Below are 10,946 nucleotides of genomic sequence, written 5' to 3'. Positions count from 1 at the left end.
CAGCGCTGCCCAAGGAACGCTTAGATTTTTCTTTCTCTTTTCTTTCTCTATTTCTTTCTTTCTTTCTTTTTTCTTTAAGTCATCAAAGAAGAAAAGCCTGAGTAGGGGAAGCAGATGGGCCCTGCGTGTGCGGACATCGCCGGGGTGAGGGTTGACTCCCGCGGCTGCTGAACCGGCTCCCGGGAAAGACCGAAGATTTCTCCTTGCTGGCGCTGGGTTTGTGTTGGGGGGTCGGGGCGGGGAGTGTCTGGGGGTTTTGTTCTAATGGGCAGATTTTTCATTCTGAGTCCTTCCTTAAGGCCAAGCTAACCCCGCGCTCCCGGAAAAATACTCCACACGGGGCACACACCAGCAAAACAAAAGGCGCCTCCCGAAGTGAGTCTAAACGTTCGCGGGACGGGTGGCGGCCGGACGTGGAGACGCACTTGTGTGCGCTCTAATCTCGGGCGTCCATCTGGCCCCGGCGGCGCGGCGCGGCGCGGGCGGGCGGGAGGGCGCCGCGGGCAGCGAGGCCGGGAGCCAGGAGGGGCGCGCGCACGTACCCAGAGGCGCGGGCACGCGCGCCCGCTCTCCTTCACGTTCACCTTGACTGCAGGGGGGCGGGGGATGGGACTACCTCCCCGCACCCCCCGGCTCACGACAACCCCTCTCCCCCCCGCGCCCCGCCGCCGTCCTGCCCTGACGCAGAGGCTCCGGCTCGGGGAAAGAGGAGGGGGGGGCGAGACGCAAAGGCCCTCCGGTCGCCGCAGCGGCGGGAGAGCCGCGCGCTCTCCGCAGTGATGTCAACCGCCTCCGCCGCAGCCCCCCAGCCACCCCGCCCCGGGCCTCGCCCGAGTCTCGTCCCGCGCCTCCGGCCTGGGGTTAGAAGCAGAGGGCGTGCGGTGCCCTAAGCACCCCCCACTCCATTTGCCAAAGCAGGAGAGACAGGGGGTGCACCACCCGCTGGGTAGGAAGCGGAGGAAGGGTAGCGGGGCGGAGGACCAGGTGTGGGTTTGCTGGCCCGGGCCGCTGATCGGAGTCGTCCCGGGACCGGTGCGGGTTACGTCAAGGAGGGAGGGCACTGACCACTGCAGGTGCCGCGCGTGTGGGCACGGTGAAAGCGCCCCCTTCTCCCAGGATAGAAACGGATAAACGGAAGCGCGTGTGAATGTGCGGGTGCGAATCGCCACCTCCCGCCTTGGTTTTCCCGCCCTTCCGAGCGCTCCCACTTGTCACTTTCCCCAAATCCGCATTTTCCTTGGCGCAGCTCTCCCCAAGCAAGCAGGAGAGGGAGGTACCCGGGGGCAGTGAGAATGACGTGTGCTGGTGCAGAGAGGGGGCGGGGGGCTGCGGGCCCGGCTCTGTGGACCGGTTTCTAATCCTCTTGTTTTCGGTACAGTCAGCAGATGTGGCTTCTTTTAGCTGAATAATTCGTTAAAGGAAAAATAATTTTTCAAAAGGACCTCACCCGAAGAGGATGGCGAGCGAGACTGGGGCTTGGTAAGATAAATTAAAAGGCTCCAAATTCTCTCTGTCCCTCTCTGCCTTCCTCTCTCCCCTGCCGCCCCTCCCTCCTCCTCCGTCCCCCCGCCCCTTCTTCCCCATCCCCTGCAATCCGCCCTCGACGTGAGTTCACGCGGAGGGCTGGATTTCCAGGCTAAACCGCAACTTGCGCTGCGCGTTATTATTATTCATCTGAGGGTGCTGCCGCTGCAACCTTTGCCTCCTGCTCTGCTCTCCGCTCCTTCCCCCCGGCCGCCGCCGCCGCCAGCAGTGCAGTCCCTCCTGCACGCATGCTCTGGCTCATCGAAGGGAGATTCTGAATTTTTTTTATCATGCTCATGATCATCACCATGACGCTTCTTATCATGGTTATCATTTCCTCCTGCCAAGGGGAGCGACCACCAGCGCCTTCTCTCCGCCCGCCCCTTCCCCAGCGAAGGCAGCCACTCGGGCTGGGCCCCGGCGGCCGCTCCCTAGATGCGGACTTCCTTTGCCTCTCCGTATCCCTCCCTCATTCTTCTGCCTGTACATTATCTTGATCCCTTTTATTCCAGTAGATCTACTGCCTTTCTTTGGAACGCTGCGGACTGCGACCAGTCTCTTAAAAAGAAGAACAGAGAGAAGAAGACCCTGAATAGACCACCCCCCGGACAAAGCACTTTGGGTTTCGCCAGAAGGGATGCGCGGGAGCGTTGGCTCGGGAATACGAGTGATCTCCCGTGCGGTAGGGGGCCCGCCCGGCGTGCGGACCTCTGAGGGTATTCGAATTGAATTTTATTTATCCTTTTGGTGTGCTTGGACAGTGTCATTGTTGGGGAGGAGTTGCGTTTGCTTGTTTGTCTGTTTTCTGGGAATGGGAGCAGAATTGTGGGAGATCAGGTAGACTCAACTTGGCTTTCCTGCTACCTGCCTCACCCTCTGGAGATCCGGGTGTTGGAGAGGAGACTGGGGAGCAGAAGGCTTAGAAGAGAGTAGAAGCTGGAGATGATGCCTGGAGGGCTAAGGGAATAGTGGCGGGAGGGGGACGTGAGTGGGGATGGGCCAGCTGGAGGAGGAGGGTGAAAAGAAAGGGTCTGTTTTAACACCCCTTTGGGTTCACAGGATGGGTTTTGCTGGGGATGAGCATACTGATGTCTGTTGATAGGAGCTCTGAGAAATTGATGAAAAATTGATATGTCCATGTACACACTTAAGGAGGCGTCTGGATTTGTGTGTAAACAGAGTGGAGAGGTAGAGGAGGGCATGGAGGGAAGGGGCTGAAAATAATGTCTTATTATTCCTTTGGTTTTGGGGACTCTCATTCTCTGGCCCTCTCCCCCTATTTTTCCGGGGGTGGGGGAGAAACCCAGGGATCCAGCACATTAGGCAAGAGTGACTTTTAGATCTGTGCCCATCCTTCACCTGGTAAAGCCCGTTGACAGTTTGGGGTGGGGTGGGGAGAGTGGTAGGGGTGTTTCGAAGACATAGATATTCTCTCTCTCTCTCTCCCCCCCTTCCCTCCGTCTCTCCCCCTCCCTCCCTCCCTCCCTCCCTCCCCCTCCCCTCCGTCTCCTCCTCCCTCTCTATGCCCCCCCCTCACTCTCTTCCTCCCTCCTACCTCCCTCGCTCCCTCCCTCCCTGCTGCATTTTGCATGAGCTATCTAGGTCATTAGCATTTTAGCGTATGCAAGACTTGACAAAGCTGATGAGGGGCCAGATGGGCCTCGGTCTTATGGGTGTTTTTATCCTCCCCCCCCCCTTTTTCTTTTTCCCCTCCACCACTTGGGACCTGAGCGAGAGGACTGCAGCAGCCGAGTTCCGGAAGGCTGATTCCCCAGATCCTGGCCCCGGACCCCGGCAGCTAGCCCCTGCGGCACGCCCGGCCCGGCTGCTCCTGGACTCAGCGAGCGAGGTAAAGGCTGCGGCCGCGCGCCCTGCCCTGCCCTGGCAGCCGCTGCAGAGCTCCTGCTGCCCTGCTCGTTCCTTGCCCTCGTCTTCCCCCTCCTGGCCCCCCTCAGTTTCCTGGGCAAAGCTGAGGGCGAGGTCGGTGGGTAGGATCTGATGCGCTGGGGCGAGGTGGGGTTGGTGGTGTTTTTTGTTTTGTTTTGTTTTTTTCATTGTCTGGGCTTGCAGGGGAGGCAAGGCTGGCGGAAGGGGCCAGGGGAGTCGGGGTAATTAACACGGGGGAGGCACCCCTCCGTTTCCCACTTCCACCCACATCCCGCAACCCACCACCCCCTCCGCTTTGCAGGAAAAAGCCTGGATCCGAAAGGATGGGGGAGAACAAAGAGCCTTTGGAAGACGTCGCTGTTATCTCATTGTCTGTGTGATCGGGAGAGCTGCGGTAGGGAGGATGCTGTGGTCCTTTTCTCCCTGCGCTCCCCCACCCCCAAGCCTGTCCCCGCTGTCAGTGCACACGCACACTCGCCGCTTTTTACTTGTTTTTCCTTGTTTTCTCATTCCATCTTCTCCCCATCCCCCTTCCTTTCTTCCACCTTTCCTTCCTTCCTCCTTTCCTTCCTCAGGAGAAAGGCCTCTCTCTCCGTGTTCACAGCGGACCTTGATTTAAATGTCCATACAATTAAGGCACGCGGTGAATGCCAAGAATGGGGCTGGCTGTGCACCGTCGGTCCGGGAGGGCCCTCCGAGGAAGGAGCCACAGAGCCGAGTTGCCCTCCGCAGAGCTCAGCGCTGCGGCTTCAGGCGGGAGGGGTCGCGGGCTCTCGCCGGCTAGGCTGCCCCAACCGGAGCCTTTGGGCTGGGGAGGCGTGTGGCTTGTGACAGACAGGGGCTTAGAGATGCAAACAGACTCAGAGAGAAACAGAAGCTGATTCTGTAACAGAAACACAGATCTGTGCAAGCCCAGATTGGGGGTGGGGGGAGTGTGGAGCGGGGAGGCAGTTGCTGTGAGCGCATTGCGGAGTGCTTCCGTGTGCAGATCTTTCTCTGGGCTCGGGGTGCATTGTATGCGGGGCGACACCTTTCTTCGTGGCTGTGTTTTTGCTCTGTGTTTAGCTTTTGGTTTACCCTTTAAACAAATAATCTGGCATCCAGAAGACCGGCAGACTGTGTCAGGGCTGGGACTGCAGATATATTGGGTTCTGCTGTCGGTTGGGGGGTGGGGGGAGGGCAGCCAGTAGGAAGGGAGGAGGGAGGTGTTTGTCCCTCTTTGCTGTAGCGCTGTGGGCACCTGACAAGCCGAAGGAAGTCATTGAGATACAGGGGGAAGGAGCACCAAACTCCTGGACCATTCACCACAAGCTCCATCAGAGCTGAAAGTATGGCCAGGGCTCTCCGGAGAAACTCACTTCCTCCTGGCGGCTGCAATTGCAGTTTCAGGCAGAGATCCAGGAGATGCCGAGGAGGGGAGAGGTGCAGTAACCTACATGGACCCAAGGGGGTGGAGGCGGTGCGTTCCTTTTTAAAATCTGAACAGAAGGAAAAACAGAATGTGCACAGGTGGGGGTCTGAGGAAAGACTGTTTTTGAAAGAGGCCATTCAGGGAATGGTAAGGGTTAACCCTCCCTCATCCTGAAGAACCTGCTACCCAAATCGGCTTTCCTCCCCATCGGCAGACCTAGTGCAGCAGCTGGTCCTAGAGATCCCCCTGCGCTCCACAGTCACAGCCCAACCCCCGACCCTGAGCTGCAGTGGAGAGACCTAAACTCATTAATTTCCAGGTGGAGAAAATGGAGGAGGGGCAGGTCCCTGCAGAGAAAGGAGGCCAAGAACTGGAACTTCCCACCCAGGAAGGCTGCTGCATCCCTTTCCCTGACCCTGGCAGAGGCCCGTCTTTGCAAGACCAAGGCCATAAGGGATGCTTACAGTTTTAGTTTGATTCCTGACAGAGTAATCAAGGCCTAAAAGAGTCTCAGCTGAAGCTTACTGAGGCGCTCTTTCTTCTCCAAAGCCTCAGTATAGCCCACTAAATAAATTAGTATTCATGGATACCCGGCCTCATCTCCTCCCAAATATTTACTGAGTACCTACTATGTGCCGATCATTGTGTAATTATTATATCTTGAGTTCTTCCTTTGCCTTCCTAAGGGAGTGTCTGGAGTCAGGTGAAGTTAAGTGTGCTGTGCCCCATTCCAGACACTCCCAGAACCTTCTCTGAGTCTGGCAGAAATGTGCCAGGACCTACTCACCCCTGCAGAGAGAAGGATGCAGTTCACATCGTGCAAACTGCAGGCGCAGGGCTCTTCTTCACATCCCAGAAGGCAAGCCTGGCTGGAGGACAGAAGAGAAAGCAGCTTCTCTCACCCCAGAGCCTTAGCCAGGGTTGTCCTAAGAGGGACCGGCAGCCACTGCCTTCAAAACAGTCCTCCCTCTAGATGGTCCCTCCTTGGCCCTCCCCCCCTTCCTCTGAGCGCTGCTTTTACAGTGCTTTGGGGCCTGACTTAAGCCTCCGATGACCAACCCTCGACCCCACAGTTGTCCACATTAATGAGCCTCATCTCCGTAATTGCTTCCCCGTAATTCCATCAGACGTGACTGTGCCCTTCGCTGGTGTGCCTGCCGCCAGTACAATCTCCAGATGCCTCCCCAAGTAACGCCCCTTTGAGGTGGAAACCTAACACGCTTCTCCCTGAGAGTTTAAACCGCAGGCACCATGGACGAGGCCTGCCAGGTTCCTGCTGCCGATGATTAGGATGGGAGGGGCGTATTTTCTTATTTTATTACTTATATAAACTCTTGTTCCAGAAAGCTCTAATGTGTGTGGGAGTGTTCTGGGTTTGCCGGGGCTTTTCCAGTGTTCACCAGGTCTCGTCATGAAATGTGGTTTTAAGGGGGCTTTAATGGCTGAAAATGGCACTGATGAATGCACCCCTCTGACCCCTGGGTAATTTCAAGGGCCCCTTTTGTGTTCACCAGATATAGGCATAAGGTGAAGATCAGTCCTAGCTTCCTACCTTCTGCTCTATTGGGGGCCTATTTCTGCCCAGCGGTATTTATGTGAGAAACCTGATGATGTCTGCTCTTTCAAGGCATTTCTTTAACCCTCAACATCATCTTCACCCCTACCTCTCTATCGGAGCCCCTCTCATTACAAGCTGTGGCTTAAATGAAGGAAAAACGATACGCATTTTTAAATGTAGGACACGTTTGGGTGCAGTTTGCTGACCGAATATGCTATGAAGACCCCCGTCGGTTCACACACACCACCATCACTATGGTCCTCATGGTGATGGGAGCGCATAGGTTTCTCAAGGTGACAGCACCAGCTACTTTAAGATGGATTTAGAAATGTATCGAAGGAAAACTTGGTAATATTCTTCTTTCCCCTGCCAGAGATGGCCCAGGCCCAGATCTCTGTCTAAGCGGAAAAGAAACTGATCCTTTAACAAAGGCAAAGGTAAACTCCTGTATGGCCTCTACATTCCTTTCCCCAGCGGGGTGGGGAGGGGGGACAGTTTTTGTGGGCGCATGAGGAGCCTTAACCCAAGAAATAAAGATTGAGGGGGAGGGGTAATTTCTCAGCGGGCATATGCCCATATACACATATATACATAGATTTTCTTGCACGATCGTATCCACTGCTAATATTTATAGGAAGGCATTTAACCGCACATACAAAACATCCATCCACCTATACTATCTCCGCAGGTAAATAATTTTCTCTTTCCCGCTACTGAACTTACATAATTCCCCCACCCCTTGTTCCAATCTTAGAATGGAGTCCTTTGGGGGCAGCTGCAAAGCATTCTCCCCAGGACAGATGGAGCCACCCTTCCTCATCTAGCCTGTGGGTGGGTTTAGGGAGTCAACACAGGCTGAGGGGTGTGCTGGTGGTGTGTGTTTGAGGCTTGCCTGATTATTGTCAATAACAATTATGGGAATTATAATACCTAATAAAGATGTTTTTTCTTCCAAGTCCCATCTAGAGTTCTTTTATTTGGGTGTTTTTGCCAAGTCTTACTCAATTTGACTTCAGTTTAAAAAACAATAACAGCAACAACAACAAAAAACATTTAATAATTGCATCTCCAGTGTAGACATAGGACAAGAAAAAGACTTCAAATGGGATGCATTCCGGTCCACGTGTGCTTGCTCTGGGCCACCGTATGGGGACTGCTGGGGGCCTGGAGAGAGCTGCGTCCAATTCAGATGGCCTGGGGGGGGTGGGGGGAAGCAGGTATTATTGAGAGCAAGGAATGTTCCAGGTCAGAAATGAAGTGTCAGCAACTCTCAATAGAGTCACCTTTTCATTTTCTAATCCTTCTTCCTTTTGTCTTAAAATGGAAATGTTACCGGAGAAATGAGGACCTGGGTCATGGTTTGCACACACACACACACACACACACACACACACACACACCCCGCAAATAAACCTCCAGGATCACTGGGGACTTTCTCCAAATTAAAGCGGGGAGGGAGGTTTATTTTAAATTAAAAGCCAATCTAATTATTTCTCAAACATACACAAATATAGAGACCTAGGACCTAGGAGGGAGTATTTTCGCTGGAAGTTCCATGTGCTGCTTGGTGCAACGTTCTCAAGGCGGTTCTTCGCAGGGAGCAGCCGGCGAGCGGGTGCTCCCAGGCGGCCGGCTCTGCTGCCGGGGCACCGGGCTAGGCCTCGCCGCCCATCCAGCCCGCGGCCCCGCACCCTGGGGCTCCCAGTGACCCGCTTTCCAACGCGCACGAGGCTTGCTCTTTTCTCTTTTTCTCCTCATGCGCCCAAGACACCTAAATCGAGCAAAGCGAAGACGAACAGGGCTGCTTTCCTTTTGCTTTTCTTTTGCTCCTGTTTTCCCAGCTGTGATTTTTTTTCTCTCTCTTCTTGCCCGAACCAAGAAACTTGGGGCCTCAAAGACCTAGGTCAACCCTCATTTCCCGAAGCTTCCGACTGATCCAAGGTGCGGGTAGACGCGGAGAGGACAGGGCACCCCCGGCACGGGGCCACCAACGGGAGGGACAGTCCCCAGAGAGGCTACCTTTTCCACGCACCTCCGCTCCCCCAATTTCACAGGTGGGCACACGACGGTCCGCAGAGATGATTACGGAGTCCGGGGTAGGAATGGGGCGCGGGTCAGGGCGGGGGTACATATTCAACTTCGAAGAATGGGACGTGGCAAACCGAAGGCCTTGGTAGGTGAAGCATCCTCTCCTCCCAGCTCCCCAGCACTTCGCGGCCTTGCCTTTGCGCCGGGACCGCCAGGTGCCCCCGCCTCGGTCCCTCTCCCCTCATCCTCATCTGGGCCTCCTTCCCGTCCACTCCGGGCCCTGCGGCCCCGACAACCTCATCCCACACTCTGGAAAGTCTCGGACTGAGCCAGAAAGAGCGGCAGAGGGGCGAGGCCCGTAAGGTACATGGGAGGAGGGTGGGAGAGGACCCGGCGGGAAAGTCACTTCTTAGCACCCCCTTTACTTCCCACCAGCAGAGCTCAAGGGTAAAAGCCCTTTGCGAGGGTTTTGTTGTTTTGGGTTTTTTTTGAGGGGGGGACATTTTCCACCTCACTGCATCCTCCCTGACTCCCCTTTACTCCTACCAGCCTCCTCCATCCTCCACCCATGGCCTGGGCTTCTCCCCCGGGGACCCAGCGGTTCACCACCCCCAGCGACGTCCTCACCCTCCCCACATACCTTCCTTCCCATCCCCAAACGCCCTCCTTCCCCACTCCCACACACACTCTAAAGAAGCCAAAACAACAGCGGAATCCTCAACCCAGAAGGAAAACGACACATTTCTCCTTCAGACTTAGCGCTGGTTCCAGATCCTACGCCAGAGGGGACCGAGCCGCTGAGAAGCCGGCCTGACTTGCTCTTTCTGGCTCCCTGAACCTCCAAATCCCAGCCCCACCCCCCGCCCCCCGTCCTAGGCCGAAGGAGATAGGGCCCTTCCGTCCACTGGACCTGGTTTCTGTTTTAAAAAGAACTAAACTCTTCCTATCCCTCGGCTGCTGGGCCCGCCAGGGTGCAGAGTTATTGATGCAAGCCTCCCCTGGATTAACAGGCCGGTGCCCTGAAATAACCTTCAGAGCACTGGTCTCAAGGTCACGTGCCCAAGGAAAGGGGCCGGTTAGCCTCCAGAGGCCACACACACAGGTCAGGAGCAGAAGGTGCCTGACAAAGGTCGTGCCGCGCAAAGCTTGTGACACGCAGGAAGGTGCACCTGGACGTCACAGGGGGGCTTCCCTGCAGCCCCTCACACATAGCCAGATTGATGTGGCAATATTTATTCCCATTTAATTGAGACACTGGTTTAATTTCACATGGCTCCGGCTTAAGGCTCAAAGGGGTTTTCTACAGCTTTTTTCCCCAGTGCCTCTACAGAAACTAATTGCTGTTAATATCCGATTCTGGCTTTATTATTCGTTAGCCAATTATGTATCCCATAGCCCGGGCCCCTTGCTGCTTACTGTCTCTGCTGGAATCAGCAAACACTAGGCCTGGCTTCTGCTTTTTTTCCTTGCCTCTATTCAAACCCTTCCCCCATCCAAGATGATTTACTGGGCACATCAGTCATTTTGTTTGTTTGTCCCAGCACTTAGCCCAGTTGGGGCCGGGGGAGTGGAGTGGTTACTTTCAGGCTTTTCTTCCCCCCCTTTTGAGGGAGATTTTTTCCTTTGCAGTTGAAGTAAATAATTCCCACTTCTTAAAAAAGAGAATTTAAGTTTTTCCTCCCTCTTCACCACCTCTGGGCTTGCTTCCTCTGGAGCCATTTTTGGAGCGGCACTTTTCAATCAGAAGAAAGTGTGGGGCCTCAGCCTCGAGTTCCCCCCCCTCCTCCCTCCTCCCTCCCCAGAAGCCCAGCCAGGGCCGATCGGAGAGCTAGCACACATGTATAACACCGTCGATTCACACGGAGTGCTCGGACCGCGTCATTTCATATTTCGAGGAGGGAAAGTTGAAAAAGCGCTTTGGGAAAGGCACCCTTTTCGGAGATGAAGAGGGAAGCTTTTGTCACTTCTCCCGTGGATGCCCTGGAAGCAGCTTCTGCTTCACTTCCTTAGCATGTGGAGCTGTCGCAAGTGGGGGCAACAGCCTTAGAAAAGAAAAAGAAAGAAAGGAAAAGTGTTCTTTTGCCTCGTTTTATTTGTGTGTTCATTGATATATGGAAGCAAGCACTTCCTATGACGGGTGCTCTGGAAACAGAAAAATAAAAGTAAAAATCATAGCTACAGCAGGGAGATCCTTCTTTGTCCGTTTTCCTTTCTTCCCCCATTTTGAAATAATGCGTTAAGTGCTCTAATGTGCTCTTACTACCTTGAAGAGTTCTATAGCAAACCTGCCTCGTGTCAGCATCAGAACTGAATGGAGAGAAAACAAAATGTCAGAGCAGCTGGCTTTGGCCGAGGTATACCATTGCCCCCCGGAGGCCCGGCCCCTTCTGCTGAGGAGGCCGGAGGCTTTCGTTCTGGCCTGGGGATCCTGCGGTCAGGATTTTCTTAGGGAGGATGTAGGGGCAAGTGTTGTGTCAGCCTGGGACATGGTTAAGAAGGTGCCTTACACATAAGGTTCAATAAATACCACCCAGATTG

At 54.9% G+C, this 10,946-nt stretch overlaps 1 long non-coding RNA gene across 1 annotated transcript; it reads left to right on the top strand.

The window, feature by feature from the left end:
- The first annotated feature begins 1,340 nt into the window (after window positions 1-1,340).
- On the top strand, window positions 1,341-7,329 carry LOC132426805 (uncharacterized). Its single transcript, XR_009519773.1, has 5 exons — window positions 1,341-1,479; window positions 2,040-2,240; window positions 3,256-3,373; window positions 3,713-3,805; window positions 6,754-7,329. It is a non-coding gene; the product is annotated as an uncharacterized lncRNA (long non-coding RNA).
- Window positions 7,330-10,946: the final 3,617 nt, after the last annotated feature.

Source organism: Delphinus delphis, chromosome 6 (genome assembly GCF_949987515.2).
Source record: "Delphinus delphis chromosome 6, mDelDel1.2, whole genome shotgun sequence".
In the NCBI taxonomy this organism is placed as follows: domain Eukaryota; kingdom Metazoa; phylum Chordata; class Mammalia; order Artiodactyla; family Delphinidae; genus Delphinus; species Delphinus delphis.
The sequence above is the reverse complement of the archived record's forward strand: the minus strand, read 5'-3'. Positions and strand labels throughout refer to the sequence as shown.